The sequence below is a fragment of the Dermacentor variabilis genome, chromosome 8 (assembly GCF_050947875.1).
Source record: "Dermacentor variabilis isolate Ectoservices chromosome 8, ASM5094787v1, whole genome shotgun sequence".
NCBI classification, from domain to species: Eukaryota; Metazoa; Arthropoda; class Arachnida; order Ixodida; family Ixodidae; genus Dermacentor; species Dermacentor variabilis.
The window spans coordinates 168,133,031-168,156,358 of NC_134575.1; the positions used below are offsets into that span (position 1 = coordinate 168,133,031).

A 23,328-nucleotide genomic window follows, 5' to 3' on the forward strand; every position below is an offset into this window, starting at 1 on the left:
AGTGACCATCACGCATTGTGTTGGCTAGCTAACTTAAATGACCCTTCAGGACGGCTGGCGCGATGAAGCCTCAGACTACAAGAATATGACGTCACGGTAATATACAAGTCCGGAAGAAAACACTCCGACGCCGACTGCTTATCGCGCGCCCCCATCGATCCCCCGCCGAAAGACGACGAGGACGACGACGCCTTCCTTGGGATAATAAGCGCGGAAGACTTCACTAAACAGCAACGAGCCGACCCGGAGCTAAAAGGCCTCGTCGAGTATTTGGAAGGGAACACCGACGTTGTCCCTAGGGCATTTAAGCGCGCGTTGTCTTCGTTCACGCTACAAAACAACCTGCTCGTGAAGAAGAACTTCTCACCAGTCCGCGCCAGCTACCTTCTTGTTGTACCGTCAGCGCTGCGTCCAGAAATACTGCACGCCCTACACGACGATCCAACCGCTGGGCACCTCGGATTCTCCCGGACGCTGTCGAGAATGCAGGAAAGGTATTACTGGCCGCGTCTGACCGCCGACGTCGCCCGTTACGTCAAGACATGCCGAGACTGTCAACGACGCAAGACACCACCGACAAGGCCAGCAGGATTGCTACAGCCGATCGAACCCCCTCGCCGACCATTCCAGCAGATTGGGATGGATTTGTTGGGGCCGTTTCCGATATCAACATCCGGGAATAAGTGGATCGTCGTGGCGACGGACTATCTCACCCGTTTTGCTGAAACTAAAGCTCTACCAAAAGGCAGCGCAGCCGAAGTGGCGAAATTTTTCGTGGAGAACATCCTGCTGCGACATGGTGCCCCAGAAGTCCTCATCACCGACAGAGGAACGGCTTTTACAGCAGAGCTCACCCAAGCCATTCTGCAGTACAGCCAGACAAGCCACAGGAGGACAACTGCCTACCATCCGCAGAGGAATGCTCTCACGGAGCGCCTGAACAAGACCCTCGCCGACATGCTAGCAATGTACGTCGACGTCGAACACAAGACGTGGGACGCTGTCCTGCCGTACGTAACCTTTGCGTACAACACGGCGGTGCAAGAAACAACACAGATCACGCCGTTTAAGCTGGTTTACGGCAGGAACCCGACGACGACGCTCGACGCCATGCTGCCCCACGTCAATGACGAAGAGAATGTTGACGTCGCTACCTATCTGCAGCGCGCCGAAGAAGCCCGACAGCTCGCCCGCCTACGGATCAAGAACCAACAGAGGACCGACAGCCGACACTACAACCTCCGACGACGCTTCGTCGAGTACCAGCCCGGCGACCGTGTTTGGGTTTGGACACCGATACGCCGACGAGGTCTGAGTGAGAAACTATTGCGCCGCTATTTCGGACCCTACAAGGTCATTCGACGTATTGGCGCACTGGACTATGAGGTCGTGTCAGACGGAATTTCGCATTCACAGCGGCGCCGCGCACGATCTGAAGTGGTCCACGTGGTGCGCCTTAAACCCTTTTACGGACGCTGGCGAACTTCGCCATTTTTGTTATTTTCTTTGCTACGAGTGCTTTTGTTTATTACCTTCGTTTGTTTGGAGCATCGGGTCGATGCTTTTTAAGAGGGGGGTATTGACACGTGTACTTATCTTTATCGGTCGACCACGTTTCGCCGCTTAACAACTGTAATCGCACAGCGAGGGACGCGCCTGCATGTATCCGACGTTTCTTGAAAGTTATCGATGCTTCTACCCGGCTCTCTGCTGTCGCCGAACCTTGTGTTATCTGATTTCATCGCGTAACGCGAATGGTGTAGAACTTTGTGGAAGGCACGCGGGTCCGAGCGATTAGTCTGGAACATTCGACGACTGCTCTATAAAAGCCGACGCGCTTGACCTGCTGATCAGATTTCCGACGATCGCCGACTCTGTTCGCCGCTTTCGTTGTGCTATAAGTGTAGCCTGTTTTGTGGGCACAGGTTCGCCCAATAAAATCTAGTTTTGCCTTTCACAGTATTGCTACTTTGTTCTTAACGTCACCACCACGTGACAATATCTTTGTCAGTGCTCAAATACTATAATATATGCAATAAAAACAGTTATATTTGCTGGTAAAAGTGAAATTAATAAAAATGAGGGTCATTTATATACTCGAAATTCAAGCACGCTGGTAACAAGAGTACTCCCTTCAGTCTGCTAGGGAGATCTTCCTTCTCCTTTCGCTAGGAACTTCCTTAAACTTCCTGTGTGACAAGGCGCGCATCTCCCTCGAGATAAAGACGTCCTTGGTTCAAGGGATTTAAAGGACTTTAGCCGTGTCCGTGTGACAGGGGTATAACGTGAGCATGGCTCTACATCGTGCTTTCACACTATTGGGAAGAGTACTAGCACTCTGTTCTGAAGAAGTACAAGCACTCTGTTTGGGGCAGTGCACTTGGCTTGACGAAGCAAAAGTACACAATTTGAAGGGGTCGAAGCATTCGGTCTGTGAGATTGCTATTACCCTTGAGGGGAGAGTATTAGCGCTCTGCGGAAGAGTACCATCCCTCCCTTGCGGTGGAGTAATAAAACTCGGTCAGGAGGAGTTATTCTACTCTCTCTCAAAGAGGGATGATCTACCCTCGAAAAGAGAGTAAAATGTGGGACAAACAGGTACTCCCTCGAAGAGAGTGCCCAGCACTCTCTTTGTTTTTAGAGTGCAAAATGACTGCAGTGACACGTTAAGGGGGGTCTCGCATTAGTGGCTTGTTGTGATCACTTCGCAATATTTGTGATACCAGGCAACATGAACGGGCTGGCTTGAAAATCACTCGGCATGAAAAAAGGAATGGTTAGCCAGCACTCATTATCGCGTCTATCTAATATTATGATAAGTAAATAATTAAATGGCCTTAATTGCATAGCTGTCGCTTAGCGGTTTCGCTGTGGCCTGTACTGTTCTTTTTAATATGTGGTTCGGGTGCACCAAGGTGAAGTTTTACCTCGCAACTAAATAATGGGCCACTGTGCTTTCACTCAGTGCTATAAAACTAAAATAGGGCATGAAAGAGACTTGGGCATGCTGGTATTTCAGGCTTACACTACGCACAGCGCGAGAGACACGGACAAATGAAGAAAGACACAAAGTGCTGTGTGTGTCTTTCTTCGTTTGTGCCGGTCTATATCGGTTCTTGTTTTTTTTTTAATTATGCAGCTTCCATGCACTGTGGGAATCGATGTAACCGAAGCTGTCTGTGCCGTTTGCTTTGATTGACGATGATTATCTGATGGTCCCGGCGAATGTTTAATTTCTTCAACGTTTAGTCCAACACAAGAGTGGTGAGTTGATGTTAAACGTTATCGTGCGTGCACCGCTGCTGCTTGTCTGTGTAGTACACAAAACACAAAGGGACAGGTGTTTGCTTGAGGCGTTGTTGTGCGTCGTCTTTCATAACCTCTGAGTGGGTTGAGCATTGACATTGCCTCAGATAGCACATCGCATCGCGGCAGAAGCATCAAACTTGAATCGGAGAATGGGGATGTGCGTGCCAAAACCCCAATCGGATCATCAGGCAGGCCGTAGGTGCACTCTTCAGATTAATTTTCAAGTCGTTACCTAAACGTGTCCCTAAACCAAAGTGCGCGAGCGTTTTTTATTTCTCTCCCGTCGAAATGCGGCTACCTCGGTCAAATCCGCGACCTCGAGCAATGCCATAGCCGCGAAGCTAGCGCGGCGGGCACAGAAGTGTTGATTTGACGTGCGATCGCTTCCATTGTGTCGCCTAGACCCTGCGGTGAGCTTTAACAGAGTCGTTTAGCGTTCCATTGTTCCGGCGAAGGGGGGCGGTTTGAGCGGATTGCCGGATGGTCGAGGGCATAAACGGGAGCGGCCGGAGCTGTGCAGCCGCCTGGTGTTGTAGAACTCAACCAGACAAACACAGAGGTAAAATTGTAGTAACCTACTTTATTGTTAGCTGCTGGTGTACATTTTTGGCAGTGGCGTAATGGTGTTCACAATTACGCAATTACGCAATTACAATATAGTAATTGGCTCAGTGTTTAGGGGGTTGAGCTTTGAACTACTAGCTGGCGCCTCCGATCTGGCCGCTCACGTTTATGCCCCCGCTCATCCGGCAAACCGCCCGCGCTTGCCGGAATACATTGAAATTCTCTAGCCAAACACAAAGCCAATTACTATATTCTGCTGAGCTGCTGGCGTAAATTTTCGACAGCGGCGTAATCCCGTTCACCATTACGCCGCTGCCGAAAATTTGCACCAGCAGCGAAACCGGGTATAGTGGGTTCGTGAAATTTTAGCTCTTTGTTTGTCTGGTTGAACTCTAGGCCGCAAGGCGGCTGCACCGCTCGGGCCGTTTAGGTTTACGCCCCAGCACATCCGGGAATTCGGCCAAACCGCCCCCGTTATCCGGAATAGCGGGCCGGCTAAAAGTACCTATTCTCTAATAAATGCGGCTCTGCTTCTGCACGCCCTGCTTGCAATTGCACGCTAGACATATTCGCATGGTTTTATTTTTCAGAAATTGCACAAGACGCACCGTACCGTACCTTGAACTTAAGTTTATCCAGCGTTTCCTTGCCTACTCACGTCACCTTTTCTCTTACCCCCTCTCCCTTTGTATTGTATGGCAACCGCGAGCGAACAGTGGCAAGGCTGTTCACTCGTTTCGCGACTGCCGTCCGATCTATCCATTCCCTCCCCGCTCTTCCCCTCCTGTCTTCCATTCTTTCTAGCTTCCGTCTGGACTTGCACGTTGGTGGAAAGATAAGCGCTTTCGGGGGCTCACAGATAATTACAGCTGCCAAGAGGCTAAAGTGGCGACTAGAATACAATAGTATTAGTAGAATAGTACATTACAGACTAGTAAACTTAGTGAACAAGTAGAATACAGTAGAATACTCTAGTGGCGACAACCGGGCAGCTCCAGGGGGCATTGCGCGCATTCGGCGTGCGCTACGTCAGCAGATGGCGCGGTCGCATGGTGCGGCTGCAGATTACTTTCACTATGGTACTGACCCGCAGAATCGGCATTGCTCGGCGCGGCTTTGTCGACGTGCATCGCTTCGCCGTTCAGCTGCGCGTGTTTTGCGTGTTGCTGTGAGTGTTTCCGTGCCTGCGAGCTTTTGGGGGAATGTCGAAGGAAGGACGCTGAAATGCCGTGCAAATTCTGTGTTCCGCGATGGCCCGGCAACTACACCGGTGACACGAAGGTGCACGTGCTCAAGTAACCGGTGGAGGAAGCACTGCGGAATGCTTGGATACGCGCCGTGCCACGGGAAAAGCTCCCGGGCACCGAGAATTTCAGATTTTTTTTGTATAGCATTTATATTTTGTAGCAGCACCAACGAGGCAACGCACCGTTAGATGGGAGAGCACTACCGCCGACGCCGGTCGCGTTCCATCGGCGTTTCTCCGCATTCATGCCGAACGCGTGCAGTGCCCCTAACTACAGCAAGCGTCTCTGACGGCGGCTCGGCGAGCTTAGACAGCGGAAGGAAAGTTGGGCTCATTCGTCGTGCAGCTTCGGAAGTCGCTGCGTCTTCTCCATCGCGCTATATTTCTGATACAACAGGTTCCTGTTGTGTATCTCTGTTTACTTTTGTTTAGTTGTGCTTGCGCGATGGCATCTGGTAAGATGCGCGCCTTCGGCGTGAACGCGGGAAACACGGACGGCCTCGGCGGTAGGTCTGTCCCATCTTTTGGTGCGTAGCCTCTTTGGTGCTGCTCCAATTCCATTGAAAGAAGAAATACATATAAGTGTAAATGACTCACAAGCCGCGCTTCTCTAAGTACCCATGGGTTTGCTGACTGGAGGTAAAACTTATTTCTAGGTATGCGAAATTCACGTCGCGGAGGAGGACATTATCCGAGTAGCTTCGCATACCGATCCAGCTACTGGCTGCACAATCGCAGGGCCGCTATCTCATGTGCGCCTTCGCCCGGACACTCTACCGTCGAAGTTCCCGAGCTGTCCGAGCTACATGTCTAGGAAGGCTGTTAAAAGGGAACAGCTTCACTCCAAGCGCGCGTGCATAGAGCGTGCTGTCCTCTTGAAAGGCATCGCTGAATCCAACGAGGCCTTTAACAGAGCACGCGAGGAGGATCAAGTCAACTCTGAGCGAGCATACCAACCACTTGAGGAACCAAATGAAGTTCTGGGACGTAATCGAAGAAAATGAGAGGCTTCTTTTCATTTACGTCGTCGACGATGAACACCATGGCTGAAATACTATGTTTGCGTGAAAGGAGACTTGAGCGTGACGGCTACATGTCATGAAAACGGCCATAAAAAAGCTAGGCACAAGTCTGTGCGTTCCCGAAATTGCTAACTGTAAAAGGTGTATCGTGGAAGTCCGCGAACTCATCGAGAAGCGGGACGGTGACCTGACGTCCAAGTCAGTCGCGCAAATTTGCGAGGCTGTTTGTTTACAGCTGGATCAGTTTCCACGTCCCAAGCTGAACACGACGCCGACTGCATTCGATTTCTGAAAGACCAAGTAACCTTGTACTTATCGAAAGAACAGCGTAGACGCTTCTGTGCTTTTTGCATGGTGTTCTGCTGCATTCTTTTCAATATTGCTACGGAACAGCCGCCACAGTGTGGCTGCACTGAGGAGAAGGAAGACGACGTGGCCAGCGCTTGATATAGCGTCGCCATCATTGCCACCGCTTGTCTACGTGTAAATATATTGTAGACTCGTACGTCAGCTACACGTAACATTAATTTGGTGGAGGTGGACGTTTCCCGTTCCCGTCATGGAGCTTCGCAGCGGTCGCAACGGCGACAGTGCAACTTCGGCTCCTGCTGGCGGCACTTCCTCTACGCAACCGTCTCCGCCTGCCGCCCCGACCTACGTCGCCATTTCCCCACCTCGGGATCCTGGTGTTTTCAACGGAGTCGGCAGTCCTGATGTTGACGACTGGCTCCGCTTATACGAACGTGTCAGCACCAGTCACAGGTGGGATTCGACTATTATGCTCGCGAACGTTGTTTTCTACCTCGACGGAGCTCCACTTGCATGGTTCCAGACTCACGAAGAGGAGATCTCGAGCTGGGATCTCTTCAAAGAGAAGCTCCGCGACCTTTTTGGCAATCCCTTCGGTCGTCAAGTCAATGCCAAGAAAGCCCTAGCCACACGTGTACAGACGTCGACCGAGTCCTACGTGTCCTACATTTTCGACGTCTTGGCCCTTTGTGCCAAGGCTGACCCGACCATGTCTGAGGACGATAAGGTAAATCACGTCCTCAAAGGGATTGCTGACGACGCCTTCAATTTACTGGTGTTTACCAACGTCACCAGCATCGATACGATCCTCAAGGAGTGCCGCCGTCTTGAGCATGCTAAAAGCCGCCGGTTATCCCAGCACATCACGCGACTTCCCAACACAGCTGCTACGTCATCCTGTGACGACCTATTCCACCAGCCGTCGCGATGTGACAACTTGACCCGCATTATTCGTCGTGAGGTCGAAGCGGCACAACCGGCGGCCCCTTCATTTCCGTCACCTGATCATTCTCCGGTGACAATCTCCTTGATCCAGGCCATCGTCCGTCAAGAGTTATCCAACGTCGGCCTGCACTCCATTCGTTCCGCATGCTCGGAACCTCTCTCTCCACGCACGGCCCCACCGCGCCCTTCTTACTCTTATGGACAGCGCAACCCCTCCGAATGGCGAACCGTGGACGACAAGCCGATCTGTTTTAACTGCCGACGCATTGGACATGTCGCGCGCCACTGCCGCAGCCGCTGGACTTCCCCCACACGCTATTCTCCTCATGACCATACTGAAAAAGTACAATTGCTTAGGGTTGGCATTTTCTTCCTGCATATCCTCCTGTACTCTGACTTTGTCAATCGTGATGTATAATGTTTTCAGTAAAAAGGTCCCATTGTCGTTAAAAAGCAACTGATTAACTCTACCAGTATGGCGTTGAAGTCCATTTTTTTCGTATTTCATAACTTAGAAGAAGAAAATATTGTTACGTGTAGCTGACGTACGAGTCTACAATATATTTACACGTAGACAAGCGGTGGCAATGATGGCGACGCTATATCAAGCGGTGGCCACGTCGTCTTCCTTCTCGTCAGTGCAGCCACACTGTGGCGGCTGTTCCGTAGCATCCCCCATCGTCAATCTCGCTCGCCCCCGTCTCGCCGTGCTCCTTCTCCGACCTACTCGCCGCTCCCCCGACCGGAAAACTAGACAGCGCAGCTTCTGGAGGTGAAGCTGCAAAGACGACATTGGCTCAAAATCCTCGCTTCACCTTACCGACGAACAAGAATCTTTTGGACGTTCTCGTCGACAATGTTCCTGTGTGCGCGTTGATTGACACCGGGGCGCATGTGTCCATTATGAGTGCTGCTCTTCGCCGTCGGCTCAAGAAAGTTCTGACGCCTGCCCCGAACCGATTTGTACAAGTCGCCGACGGAGGGACTGTCGCTATTGTTGGCATGTGTTCTGCCAACAGAGACACACCGTCGTTCTCTTCACCGTCATCGAGCATTGCCCTCACGAACTCATTATCGGTCTGGATTTTCTTGCCCATCATTCTGCCCTCATTGACTGTTCGGCCAGCTCACTTCGCCTTGACTTGCCTCTTCTTGCCGACCCTGTGGACCCGCCTCCCAGCCATCTGAGCTGCATAGATTTTATTCGCCTACCACCTCACTCTATGACACACGTTGACTTGTTGTCCTCACCAGCGGTACCTGACGGCAATTACGTGGCCGCACCAATTCCGGCCGTTATGCTTACACATGGTGTTATCGTGCCGCACACTGTGCTGAAAATTACTGGTAACCGCACCTGCCTTCCACTCGTCAATTTCGCGCTAACCGCGCAAGTTCTGCCTCAGGGGATCTCCTTGGCTATAATTCGCGCTTTGCAGGATGATGAGGTCGAGCCATTCACACTGGAAGATCGTTACAGCTCAGCCCATACCGTGACGTCATCGCACAGTACTGACGTCGACATGAAGAAGATGGTCTCCTCTGACCTTACACCTGCTCAAGCTGAAGCTCTTTGCCGCGTTCTTGAAAGCTATCACGACATTTTTTTTACTTTGACAATCGACCGTTAGGTCAAACGTCCGTCGTGACCCATTCGAACCCTATTCACCGACGTCCATACCGTATTTCTGTGTCGGAACGAGCTGTTATCCAACAGGAAGTCAAAAAGATGCTTGCAAAGGACCTTATCGAGCCTTCCTGTAGTCCCTGGGCATCTCCCGTCGCACTTGTCAAAAAGAAGCATGGAACGTGGCGCTTTTGTGTAGATTATCGCCACCTGAACAAAATCACAAAAAAGGACGTGTACCCTTTGCCACGTATTGATGACGCTCTAGACTGCCTGTACTGTGCCGCTTATTTTTCTTCTATCGACTTACGGTCCGGCTACTGGCAGATATCCGTCGATGACATGGACCGAGAGAAGGCTGCATTTGTTACCCCTGACGGCCTTTATCAGTTCAAGGTGATGCCTTTCGGTCTCTGTAACGCGCCCGCCACCTTCGAACGAATGATGGACTCTTTGCTTCAGGGGTTCAAGTGGTCCACCTGTTTGTGCTATCTGGACGACGTCATCGTTTACTCACCCACATTTGACACGCATCTAGACCACCTTTCAGCGATTATTGACGTGTTCCGCCGCGCCGGTCTCCAGTTGAACTCGTCAAAATGTCACTTCGCTCGCCGCCAACTCACCGTCCTTGGACACCACGTGGACGCCAGAGGCGTGCGACCTGACCCGGACAAGATTCGCGCCGTTACGAACTTTCCTGTTCCGAAGTCCACCAAGGACGTTCGTAGTTTCGTAGGGCTGTGCTCATATTTCCGACGCTTTGTGAAGGATTTTGCGACCATCGCCCGTCCCCTTACCGACCTCTTGAAGAAAGACGCCCTCTTTTCTTGGGGACCTGACCATGCCGCATCTTTTTCGCAGCTCACTACTCTCCTTACCACGCCTCCAATTCTGGCCCATTTTGACCCGTCTGCTTCAACGGAAGTTCGAACTGATGCCAGTGGTCACGGCATAGGAGCAGTATTAGCACAACACCAGCGTGGACATGATCGCGTTATAGCCTATGCCAGCCGACTTCTATCACCCGCCGAGCGCAATTATTCAATCACAGAGCGCGAGTGCCTCGCTCTTGTGTGGGCTGTTGCCAAGTTTCGCCCATACTTGTACGGACGCCCCTTCTGTGTCATCACTGATCACCACGCGCTCTGCTGCCTATCCTCGCTCAAGGACCCCACGGGACGACTCGCTCGCTGGGCGTTACGCCTGCAAGAATATACCTTCTCCGTGGTATACAAGACGGGACGCTTGCACCAGGATGCCGATTGTTTGTCCCGCTACCCCGTCGACGACCCGGCTGATGCGGACACCATCACTTGCGTTTTCTCTGTGTCCAAGTTGCTCGAAATCGGCAATGAGCAACGCCGCGATCCTTCCTTACGAGCCCTCATCGACCATCTGGAGTCAACGCCTGGCGACGCCTCTCTCCGGATGTTTCTCCTTAAGGAAGGGACACTATACCGCCGCAATCTCGATCCACACGGCCGTGACCTTCTGCTCGTAATTCCATCCCACTTGCGGTCGACTGTCCTCCAACAACTTCACGACGCTCCCGTGGCTGGACACTTGGGCGTCTCGCGCACATACGACCGTGTACGCCGTCGCTTCTTTTGGCCGGGTCTCGCTCGCTCCGTGCGGCGCTACGTTGCCGCTTGTGAGCCCTGTCAGCGCCGGAAGAAGCCCTCCACACCTCCAGGTGGATGTCTTCAGCCGATCGACATCCCACCGGAACCCTTTTTCCGTGTTGGTCTAGACCTTCTTGGACCGTTCCCTCTCTCGGGCTCCGGAAATAAATGGGTCGCCGTCGCTACTGATTATGCTACGCGGTACGCAATCACCAGAGCCCTCCCGACAAGTTGTGCTACTGACGTTGCTGACTTTCTGCTCTATGACATCATTTTAGTGCACGGTGCCCCGCGCCAATTACTCACTGACCGTGGCCGCAGCTTTCTGTCGGCAGTCGTCGAGGACATCCTCCGCTCCTGCTCGACTAAGCACAAGTTCAGCACGTCCTACCACCCACAGACCAACGGCCTCACGGAGCGCCTCAACCGGACCATCACCGACATGCTATCCAAGTACGTCGCGACCGACCACCACGACTGGGATCTTCACTTACCATATGTGACGTTCGCGTATAATTCATCGCGTCACGACACCGCCGGCTATTCACCATTCTATCTCCTATATGGCCGAGAACCCGCGTTGCCCTTGGACACATTGTTGCCCTCGGCCACACGTTCCGCCACTGAATACGCCCGCGACGCGATCGCACGCGCCGACCACGCGCGCCAGCTCGCCCGCACCCGTCTCGAGGCCTCGCAGGAGCATCAGAGACGCCTCTATGATTGCCACCATCGCGACGTACAATTTACTCCGGGTTCTCTGGTGCTTCTCTGGTCCCCCATTCGACGTGTGGGCCTTTCCGAAAAGCTGCTGTCCCGCTACACTGGCCCATACCGTGTGGTGCGACAAGTGACCGATGTCACGTATGAAGTCATCCCCGCCAGCCTCTCAGCGTCATCGTCGGCTGCAAGTGACATTGTTCACGTGGCGAGACTAAAGCCATATCACACACCTTTCGCCGCGGATGTGTAGATTAAGCACCGGGACGGCGCTTCTACTGCCGGGGGTGATGCTACGGAACAGCCGCCACAGTGTGGCTGCACTGAGGAGAAGGAAGACGACGTGGCCACCGCTTGATATAGCGTCGCCATCATTGCCACCGCTTGTCTACGTGTAAATATATTGTAGACTCGTACGTCAGCTACACGTAACAATATGTCGCCGCATGTGTACGCTTACGTACGCAGCCATGGAAGAATCGCTTTACCGACTCGTGTGACGATCAGATCTATGTGCTCGTCTTACGGTATGAGCCCTGAACAAAAGCATCAGAGTGAAGCATTCCTCAGCTACATGGCGAGAAGAATTTCTATCTAAAAATGACCAGCACTTTGTCACAGTTATGGTAGACGGAATACATATAAAACCCTACTTTGACTGCAAAGCGGAAAATATTACCGGGGCTACGCTTAACAAAAATGAAGCTGCAAAGTGTGCGCTCGTTTTCTTGGTGCGCAGCCTGACTTGTAAATTCAAAGAAGTATAGCACATCGTGCCAATGCACATACTGGAGGCGTAGTTCTCACACAAGACGCTTAAAGATGTGATTTGCGGGCTGCAAAAGATTGGATACCGGGTCGTACGCGTGGTGAACGACAAAAACTCTGTGAACAGAAAGCAATGTACCTCTTCAAAACGCCTCCTTCTAAGAGAATTGTGTATCAACATCTGTCACGCACCGCAAGGCCGCTGTTCTTCGTTTTAGATCCGGTACACATACTAAAATGCATACGAAATAACTGGATATATCAAAAGAATGACCAAGTTTGCTTCTACTTTCCTGAGATCCTAACAGACGTGCCACAGTCAGAGCACATGCAAACAGCGTCATTGCGACAAACAGGGGCCTTTACAGCGAAGAGTGTGACCAGCTGTTGAAGCATAGCTATGAGCGGTCGACAAAAGCCCTCTACCCTTCGACCATTGAAACGCAAAATGTAAAGGTTGCATTACACAGCTCCAATGACTTTTTACCTGAGGCGTTACGTGCTCTTGGAGCAAAGCACAACCTATACTTGGCTGAGGCCACTGCTACATTTATCTAGGCCACAATCAAGTGGGGGAAAATTGTAAACGTGAAAACTCCGTGGAAGGGAAAAAGGCTCAGAGACCAGTTCTAACAACCAGTGTTTTCTATTGATAACGATCCAAAAATTGGCTTCTTGTACATGCTGTTGAAATGTCTGGATGAAGGGAAAAAGAAAGGCCTTGACAAGGGTACTCTGACAAAGGAGACTCACGCTGCCCTCGAACACACTACCTATGCGCTTGTGGAGCTCGTTAGGTACAGCTTCGAAAAACTTGGGATGTCGTATGTTATTTTGGGAAGATGCTGACTGACTGCCTAGAAGATCGGTTTGGAAAGTATAGGAAACTGGCAGGTGCACAGCATCACGTTTGCATCAGGCAGACTTATGTAGTCGAAACCAAGCTGCGCCTGCAGAGCGCCTTGCCGACTATTTCCGCTGACCAGCGCTGGGAATGTGTACGCAAGCAGGTAGAGGCATTACATCCCAGCTGTAACGTTGTGGTAGCCAACAAAACTCTGTAGAAGATGCAGGATGTCGTTCCGACCCCGGTCTATGTTGCAGGATATGCACTGCACGGGACCCTGAAAAAGTTGAAGTGCGCGAAATGTAGGGGCGCGCTCGCTGTGGATGAGACGATCATAGTCTCAGCCACTCATGAGCACCACGATCTCGTGAAGCAGTTGGACCAAGGAGGTCTCGTCTTCCCATCGATGTTTGCACTTAATGCTCTTGCTCACAGCTACGTTGTCGTTGAACAGCTCGCTACGCAGCCAGAACTGCTACTAAGGCCCGAACAATGCCAGGTCGCCACGAAGGTGCCACTGAAATTGCTGGCCGACGAAGAGCAATCTGACTTCGACGCCTGTGAGAATGGTCATACGAGCGAAGTAGTACTAAAACACATCCTGCGGTGCAGCCCGAATGTTTTGCTGCAGAAATTTTGTGGCAAGCTAAATCACAAGCTCCTCTACGCTGTCGATAAGTCAAAAGAAGAAAAGCCACGACTCTCCGGAACAAACAGGTGTACTTATAGCGCATCCACAACAAGAAATTGGATTGCGTATATAAATGTATTGCTCCTATACCTTTCTTGTAGTCAAATTTCGTTAAAATACATGCCTGTTCGTTCTTGGAGAAAAAAAGTTTCCGCGTGGTGTATCTCCCAGACAACCGCTCTTGGACAGCGCTCTGTATTTTTACCGATCCGACCCCTTGTATGACACACGGGGAAGGAGCTAAGGCCTTAAGCTTTTCTAGAGGGTGTTGGTTCTCCTCATACCGTCCTCTCTTCCAGTCTATCTAGCTTCCCTCTGGATTTGCACGTTGGTAGCAAAGTGAGCGCTTGCGGGGGGTCACGGATAATTACAGCTATTGGCCTCTTGACAGCTGGAGGCGACCCGGGAGCTCCAGAGGGCATTCTGCACATTTCACGCTTTGCGATCCAAACGAGTTCTTCGCGCCAATTTTCTTCTCTGCGACGCTCCTTCCACGTATATACACGCTCTGAACCACCTCCCGACGCGGTGTTTCGGGCAGCAGCAGCCGAAGCAGGAAAATCGAAGGAAGAGGAAAAGAAAGTTTTGCTTTAATATGGTGCTTCATGTGGACCGTGTGCACCAGGAGTCTCTTGATGCTAGACATCATAGCACTGAGTTGAAAAGCGGCTACTAGACTTGTATTTAGATATTTAGCGGGGAGTTCGTAGCAGGACGAAAAACAGGACCATTGTTAACAAAAATCAACAGGATAATTTCATCGTCGGAAATAGTTAGAGTGCGTAATAATGCAAGACAAACTTTGTGCTTAAATTACGGGTTTTAGTTCTACGGCGACAAATATATTCTCCTTTGAAGCAACCTAGTGATCCTGCTACTTGTTTACTCATGGTGGCCTAGATTGTTTAATTGAACTCATTAGCTGTTTGAGTCCGTCCGCGATATAAAAAAAAAAGCGGGCATGTATGTCTAAAATTGCTGATGTCAAATGCACAATACAAAGCTACGTTAGCGTCGTTGTACAGGGGTTCTGACTTTTTATAATAGGTGCAATATTCGCCAAGACGCTGTAATAAATAATTTGCTCAACAATTTTAGCAAAGCAGGTGAAACGCCATTGAAACGTGCGCAGAAAGCCTCAAAGTGTCCAGGGAGGCGTTCTTTTGTTCAGTGCCAATCGCCAATTTGATGACATTTTTTGCTATTTTTCTACTAACAAAAAAGCTTCATCCATTTCACTGCAAGAACGCAGTGTAGGCAAGCAGCGCTGAAACTTCTCGGGCCAATGGCAGTGCCGTAATAAACAGCCTAGCATGCCGAGAAATCAGATTTCAGTAGGACGTGCATTAATTTGGCGCCAGCCAATCCACCACTCATGTTGAGGCACGTATCTCCTGTGCCAAGCCTCACTGGGAACCGGCTTCCTAAAGGCCAGAATACATGGAGCGAATATGCGACGAATAGTCGGCGTTCGACGCCAGGCGGCGTACGCGCGACGCGCGGCGGGGGAGAAAACGTCGTTCGCCACCGATCTAGCTGGCGCAGAAAAGTTCGTCGGGCGTCGACGATACCGGAAGCGGCAAACGAGCGGCGCTGCAAAACGAGCCAATCAGGTCTCACTATCCGCCCCGACTTCCGGCTGGGCTTCCCCGCTTGTCCTTGTATCCCGATCCCGCTCTATCGTTTACGCCGGTCTCCCGCTTTTCGTATTCATGGCATCCAAAGCGGCACGGCTGCAATTTAACCACAAGTTAATTTCGGCTGTTCAGAAGCGTGCCGCGCGCGCGTTGAGCCACAGAACAGAGCCGTGGAGTTGGAGGAGCCGAAAGTTGTTTACCCGCCCAGTGTTGCCACGACGCATAGCATCGCCACTTTCTTTAAACTACATCGGCACGTGAACGTCTCAAACACATGAAAACACTAGAAACCATTTTCAAACAAAATTTTACGCGTTTTTAGAGTGTTCCGCAATTGAAAAGCGATAATAGTGGTCGTTAAAGTTTTTTTTTTGTGTCATGTGCTTCACTACAGCGCAATTGCCTCGTCTAGCCACACTGATAACAACGCAGGGGCTCGCCGGCGGCGGCCGCCGTGCCTTCGCTCCATGTAGCGCAGCCCGACGAACATACGGCGTCACACCGCGGCAGATTTTCTGCCGCCCGAACTTCGTTGTGAAAGTTCGCTATATGTATTCTGGCTTTAAAGCAAAAGGGAACAACGGCGGAGGCGGCGATACGCGGCCCTCCTCCGAAGCAGTCCACCCGGTGATATAAATCTGCGACGCACTTCGGCGGTTTGGTCTGGCGGTATGCATGGACGCGCCGATGAGAAAAAAACAAAGGAATAATAATCACACGTGCAGCGTGCCGCAGCGCTCAAACGGTGCCGTAGCGAGTGTTCGCTGCTAAGGTATCTTTAAAAAGTGTACTTCAAGACAGGGGTAACGACCTGAGGCAGTGGAAGTGGTTACGAAGCTCGTACTACATTTGCATGACACTGAATCGCGTACAGAGGTGATCCCACTTGTCCACAGCGACTGAGCCGAGCTCTGCGCAAGGAAGAAACAAATTTTAAAGGAGGTATTGAGTTACGAAGAACTCGAAACGCAAGAGGAAAAACGTGAATATTACTGAAGTACTATAGCGCCAAACAGACGACACAAGAAGAAGAGACACGGACGAGCGCTTACTAACAACTGATGCTTTAATGACGGAAACACACAATATATATACACAAATTTGGCGGCGCAACTCGCGCATTGTCAAAAACATCACATGGTAACTAGGAAAAAGGCGATAGAACGATTGTGAAGGTGACGTTCGTGAAGATGACACGTGGTGTACAGGGCCAAATGACTATAAATGATAATGGTTACGCGATACACAAACACCACCGTAAGGGAGTACCCCTTAAAAAACTAAAGGATTAGGAATATTCACCAGGCGCGGGCGGCGCAGCAACATGCTCAGATTTAACTATGGGCTTCTAAAAACAGACAGGATCCACCAGGCCACCAAGAAACTGTCAAAGAGATGCTAGATGTTTTTATGAAATATAGCCATGGTTTAGAATACACCTTTGAACTACCAAAGAACAATAAGTTACAGTTTTTAGACCTCGAGCTCAGCCTGGGAGCGGAAGTGCACTGGAAGTACCAACCCCGAGCGCAAAAAGAGCTCTTGTCTTATGAGTCAGCCCACTCTAAGACCGTAAAAAGAGCGATAGCCACAGGGGCATTGGAATCGGCTACCAGGAAGTCATGTAAGCATGCCATACGGAGCAGCTTCCATCAGCAGATTGAAAGGCTAAAGGAGGCAGGGTTCCCACAGACAGTTCTAAGTTCTGTAGTAGAGAGCCTGCTCCAGAAGATAAAAAAAAAGGGAAAGCAAGAAAAAACACGCAAGAACAAACCAGGAGATTAAGACCTGTAGTTGTACCGTACTCCCACCGCGTAGCCCACAACCTGAAAAAGGTCGTCAGTAAATTCAAAGTCCCGGTTGTTTTTTTATCCCCTTCAAAACTTGCTACATTGTGCGCCCGCGTTAACAACCAAAAAACAGAACGCGCGACCTGCGGAACCCAGCATACCAATCTACTTGTCAGTTGCAAGGAAGGGGTAGTATATGAAATTCCGCTCTCATGCAAAGAGGTTTACATAGGACAAACGGGGCGGTGTCTAAATGAAAGGCTGAAAGAACACGAAAGGTCACAGGAAAAAGGAACTGGTTCCAATATGGCTATCCACTGCAAAGAGTGCGGGTGCAAACCTCGCCTAAGAGAGACCATCATTCTGGACAGAAGTCGAGACAGCGTGGCCCGCGAGCTGAAGGAAGCCTTCCACATTAAAAGGAAGGGCCTTGAATGCGTAAGCGAACCATCGAAAATTCTCTTTAAAAGTGAGATGTCATTTTTAGAAGCCCATAGTTAAATCTGAGCATGTTGCTGCGCCGCCCGCGCCTGGTGAATATTCCTAATCTTTTAGTTTTTTAAGGGGTACTCCCTTACGGCGGTGTTTGTGTATCGCGTAACCATTATCATTTATAGTCATTTGGCCCTGTACACCACGTGTCATCTTCACGAACGTCACCTTCACAATCGTTCTATCGCCTTTTTCCTAGTTACCATGTGATGTTTTTGACAATGCGCGAGTTGCGCCGCCAAATCTGTGTATATATATTGTGTGTTTCCGTCATTAAAGCATCAGTTGTTAGTAAGCGCTCGTCCGTGTCTCTTCTTCTTGTGTCGTCTGTTTGGCGCTATAGTACTTCAGTAATATGTACCAACTAGCCCAACAAAAAGTTCTGCTGGAAAAACGTGAAACCCGTTCATGAACAAGTACTTTGTCCTTAGTCATGCAGCTACGCTAAATTTCAGTTCATTTGCTCCGCCGTACGCTGCTCGACGCTCTAGACGAGCCTGATCATTCCTGTACGCTACAAGTTTCGTAAATTGTATTCTACAGCCGTTCTTTTCAGAAGTTTACATTTGTTTCTAACTGCACCGGAATAATTTGTTGAAAACAGGAGTGCTTCAAGAACAACTAACGTCTGCTACCGGTATGCACTTGCGCTTACTCAGTGTTTTCAAAAACACAAATATATGGCTTCTTGCGCGTGAGCATATTTAAGGCTAGTAACGACATGCTGACCTTTACAGAGCCTGTACCTTCACGTACTGTGGTGTTAACGCAGTACGGCGGGCCCTTGATAGCACTCGTCTGTAGGCAGAGCGATTCGACGCTGAGCTCGGTGTCTCTAATGGAATAGTAAGCTGTTGGGTTAGTTGGTTTCGCATGATTTTTGCAAAGGGAAGCACAGAAGCGTTGTTGAAAAAGCAGACGTGGACAGGAAAGACGCTCACTTGCGACTAAGTATATTTTCAGAGACAATGATTTCACACAACCTAAAAAGGATCGGGAAAAAAACATGTCGTTGACCTCGTCTTGACAGCTCCTCTCAAGCTTTCTCGGTTGCATGCCCTTGCAAAACGGCCATAACAAGAACAAGACCCGTGAAAAGAAACACACGAAACCACTCGCCCCCTGTGCTCCTGGTATGTCATATCAGATACCACTCGACTGTGGGATAGCTTACATTGGGCAGACGGGGCACTGTCTAAATGACAGGCTAAGAGAACATCCTTCATCTTAATATACCCTGAGGAACTTCGCCTACCTTACTGCGAATTGCAGGGATCGTGGCTGCAAGCCACTTTTTGATCAAACCGAGTTTATCAGCATATCTAAAGGCAGAATCGAAAGGAAAATACTCGAGGCTGGTCAGATTCACGTTCATGCTTACCTTTGTATTGGTGCCCCGTCAATGCATCTGATGGATAAGGAATTTACGTTCCGCGCTTTTGGCTTAAGTTTCTACGACCCCCTCCTGTGTCACCCTCTCCTCCCCCCCCCCCGTAAGTTCTTTTTTCTTTTTTTGGAATGACTTCTGTCAGGCCACTTGCACGTGCCCTTGTTGCTATCACCTACACTATAGCTGTCATTATTGATGTATTGATGCATGACCCATTGTTAGGTGAATTTTATATTTATAGAAAGTCTAAATTTGTTTTTTTTTACAATTCTCGATGACAGCGCATGCGCATTAGCGATCCTGGGGTTTGTCTCTGAACATATACTTAGTCGCAAGATAGCGTCTTTCATGTCCGCGTCTCCTTTTTCCGCAACGCTTCTGCGCTCCCGTTCGCAAAAATCGTCGCTAATGGACTTGAGCAGCAGCATATGACGAAACCTGCGTTGGATGTAGCTTCGCCTTCATTTACACACCTTTGCGTCTCTTAGCGAGAGAGAAAGTATGGTTTGCAGCAAAACCAGAGGGCCTGACGTGCTTTGCTGCTCGAGATGCACACGCTTGCAAGATCGCCTTATCCCCATCGCGGCAGCCATTTTGATCTACCGTCGCACCGCCTATAGTCGCTGAAATGACCGCATAACCCACATATTATGAAACGCTGACATGGGCGAGCGTTTGTCATTATTCAAGATACCACACCATTTTCGCCGCTGCCTATCGAACGGCGCCAACCTATTTGAGTAGCACACTTGAATTGGTGTAGCGCCCCCTGGCTAGTGCTGTGCCGTATTGGAGGGCTGTATATAATGAGTTCACTGCAGTCAGTTCGTTTTATTACCATAAAGTTGGACCGAATGGTCCTGAGGAAGCACCACCGTGTGCATTTGAATGCGTGTCGCCGGCTGCCTACCCACACTAACGCGGGACGGGGCTGCCAGCTGTTGCTAGGATTGGGGGGCGAATAGGTATTCGTATCGCATAAGTTAAAAATTAGTCACCTTGCAGTAAAGGCGTGGTTACAAATAATCAGCAGAATGCAGCTTTTTCTAGGGTATCTGAGAATGTGCCAGTTAGAGAATATGTTCATACTTCATAGAACTAGGGCGTTGTCAGTTTGGTATTTTTATTTGGTACGGAAACGCCATGGAGGTAAGTGCGCTGGCAAGCAACACGTAATCCACACCTTAACCGGCCAAAGAGTATCTTCCTTGCTGCTGAGGTTTGGTACCTGCTGAGTGGAAAGCGTCATAATCTTTAGGACCCGCGCACAGAGCACATATTCCATAGGATCCTGCCCTGCATGGTCCCCTAAGCTTGGAAAAGGCAGGCGACTGGCAGCTTTCCTCGAGAACAGCAATAACTTATTCCATACTTTTCCCGTCGCACTGGGCTTGTGGTGACTCATGATCAGATGTACAGGGATTATCGAGTGATGTTGCATGAGGTGGGGGCGCGACAGTGTGTGCCGGAAGGACATCACGACGGTCACCACGAAATTAGTGCTATGAAACGCATTGCGTGCACTGTCTTTGGATGCAAAGTACATAGCGACATCGAAATGAGGTTGCAACAGAGGTCCCAGTGCATGCAATGCTAGTCAATGTCTGCTGAAGTTCCGCCTGAATGGCCGGCAAGGAACGTACCATGGTGGAGGCTGGACGTGGCTTTTGCTGGTCTCCTCAATGAATACCATGTTTTCGTGTTGGTGGACGTCGAAACAAACTGGATTGAGGCAGTGCCCTTAAAGGGTATCACAACGGATGCAACCATCCATGGACTTCGAAATATTTTCACTCGTTTGGGCCTACAGCACTTTATCGCATGAAATAACGGATTGCAGTTTTCAAGTTCCACTATGTCAAGTTTCTTACAAATAAACAGCGTAAACATAGAAAGATTGTGCCGTACCATTCATACTCCAATAGCGTTAGCAGAACGTGCAATGTGATTAATAAAACAGGGACTTGGGGAGAATGAGTCAGGGACAGTGCAAGATCGACCAACTTCTTATGCCGTCCCAGAACAACGCCGTTGGAAAGTGACTAATCCCCAGAGTAGCTGCTGCTGCGATTTCCTTCCCGAACAAATTCCTTTTAGGCGGAGGGTAGACAGAAGACAGGAGTGCCAGGAGACTAGGGCTGGGAGCAACAAAAGAGCCAGCATGGTTCCTGCAGTGAAGGCACGCACAGTGGCACCGATATCAGCTGCCTAGAGGATGGGTACTCAAGAGACTGGTGTAACCATCTAGAACGCGCATGATTACGCTAGACAAACCACTACGAAAAGCGGGGAAGCTGAACCAATTCCGACCACGACTGAACGCAAGGTCTCAGCCAAGTGAGAAGAGTCAAGTCAAGATCGATGACGCAGCATCGCGGGGCTCCCAGGTGACACAAAAATCTGACTCTGAGGAAGTATGGGAAGTCAGCCCTTGACCGAAATACAGGGAACTACCATGGTGTTCAATTCGCCGACGGAAGGAGCCAGACCATGCCATTTATGCTAACTGAAGGGGAAGTTATGCAGTGGAAGCGAGCGCACGACAAATATATCGCACGCGCGGTGCTGCTACACGTGCCGTATTTCTGCTTATGATGGCCAGTCATGAGAGCACTTTAGGGCCCCACATAAACAGCTAACATTGAGGAGAACATGCACTCTTCGCAACGCATTGCATCGGACAGAGCTTGGTCATATGGCCCATCTATTATGAAATATGGACATAGACGAGCGGTTGTCGTTCTGCAAGATACCACACCATTTTGCGTATGCATCCGTTAGTAGCACACTTGAAATGGTGTAGCGCATGGCTAGTGCTGGTGCCGCATTGTAGGGCTATATGTAATGAGTTCACTGCACTCAGCTTGTTTTATTACCATAAAATCAGACCAAATTCTTCTCAGCAATTTTTTGACACTACCAACCGGCTACGCTGCCTTACTTTAGTACGAAATATCTGTGAGCCTGCTTGAAGAGAGACGTACCGAAAAAAAGGATAAATGAAAGGCAGGGAGGTTAGCCAAAGATGATCCCGGTTAGCTACCTTTCAACGTGGGAATGGAAAATGGGGGAGGAAATAATTGAGAAAAGACGAGAAAGCTGGGCCCACTGTTCATATTGCCGACGTAGTGACAGTTCTGTGTTTGCGTTTTTCAACTGCTCACTGGTTAAATTTATGACGACAGTTCCATGCCATGTTTCCTATTTTAGGGTAGAACAGCCATAGAAGCTCTTGTTATATCGCCGTGACACTCTGTTTTCATCTAGGATTTCAAGATGTTTCATATAGGTGCGCGAAATGCGTCCGCTATAGACAGACGCGCGCAGAGAGAACAGAACGAACTTTGAGTGCAACCGGCGAGCAGCCGAGTGGCGGTGAAACTGAGCCTTTATTGTACGTGCCTTCCGCGCCGAGGAGGCCGGCGTCGCAAACAGGAAGATCCGTTCGTTGTGCAGACGTTCACGGCGGCGGCGCCGGAATTGGATCCTCTATATGTAGCAACTTCATATTTTACTTGGAATAGGATTTCGTGCTAACTGTTTGGAGTAGTTTCCGTCAGCACGCCTGAAGTCTGGGTCTGTATCACCTCTAATCCCCTAAATGCAAGAAAAACAATAGACAAAAACGAAACTCAGACATGTTCGCCTGAATTTAGGATACAATGGTCATTTCCTGTGTGCACGCACTATACGGTAAAAAGGGTTTGTGATCATTCGTCTGAGAGTACGAGCGAAAATCACGTCGATGTCACACGAACTGCAGTGAAAACCAAAACATGCGCATTATAGCTACCCTGAACCACCTGAGCAGAGTACAGAGCTCAATGACAGGGATGCCACACTCGGAGCTCATGGCTTCCCGCGCCTCATGCGCCGCCGGTGGGCGCTGGGGACACCGAGTTGATGCATTATGACTTAGGATGAAGGCGATGGCCTTTGTGGCGCACTAAAGCTACAGATATGTGGATGGACGGACGGATGCCTGCTATGTGGGTCCCCTTTAAAACAGGGCGGTTTGTAGCACCATCAAGCTCTTGTTATTATTTTGCCTAATGTACCTATCCTAAAAACGCACAGCAAATTCCCGGCATGAAACTTTCCGGAACACTTTAGCAAACTTTGTTTTCGTATGCCTACGTTGTTTGTGCACTGTCTACTTTTCTCCCACAAAAATCCAATCGCCTCTTACTAACCTCTATTGCGGACATGTTTACTTTCCTCCTGGTGTCACTTAAACCAAGGGATTCAAAGAGGCCAGTACTGCCTAATCGGACAGATGGCCAGATATCTTGACATTCTAGTAAAACATGTTCTATCGTTTCTCTAGCTTTACCGCATCAAGCGCA

The 23,328-nt window shown here is 50.0% G+C and overlaps 1 protein-coding gene and 1 pseudogene across 7 annotated transcripts in view; one reads left to right on the plus strand and one right to left on the minus strand.

Moving 5' to 3' along the window:
• Window positions 1-23,328, minus strand: part of LOC142590715 (beta-hexosaminidase subunit alpha-like) — a 254,126-nt gene that overhangs the window by 40,246 nt on the left and 190,552 nt on the right. The window lies entirely within an intron of this gene.
• On the plus strand, window positions 5,926-11,965 carry LOC142590800 (uncharacterized; annotated as a pseudogene).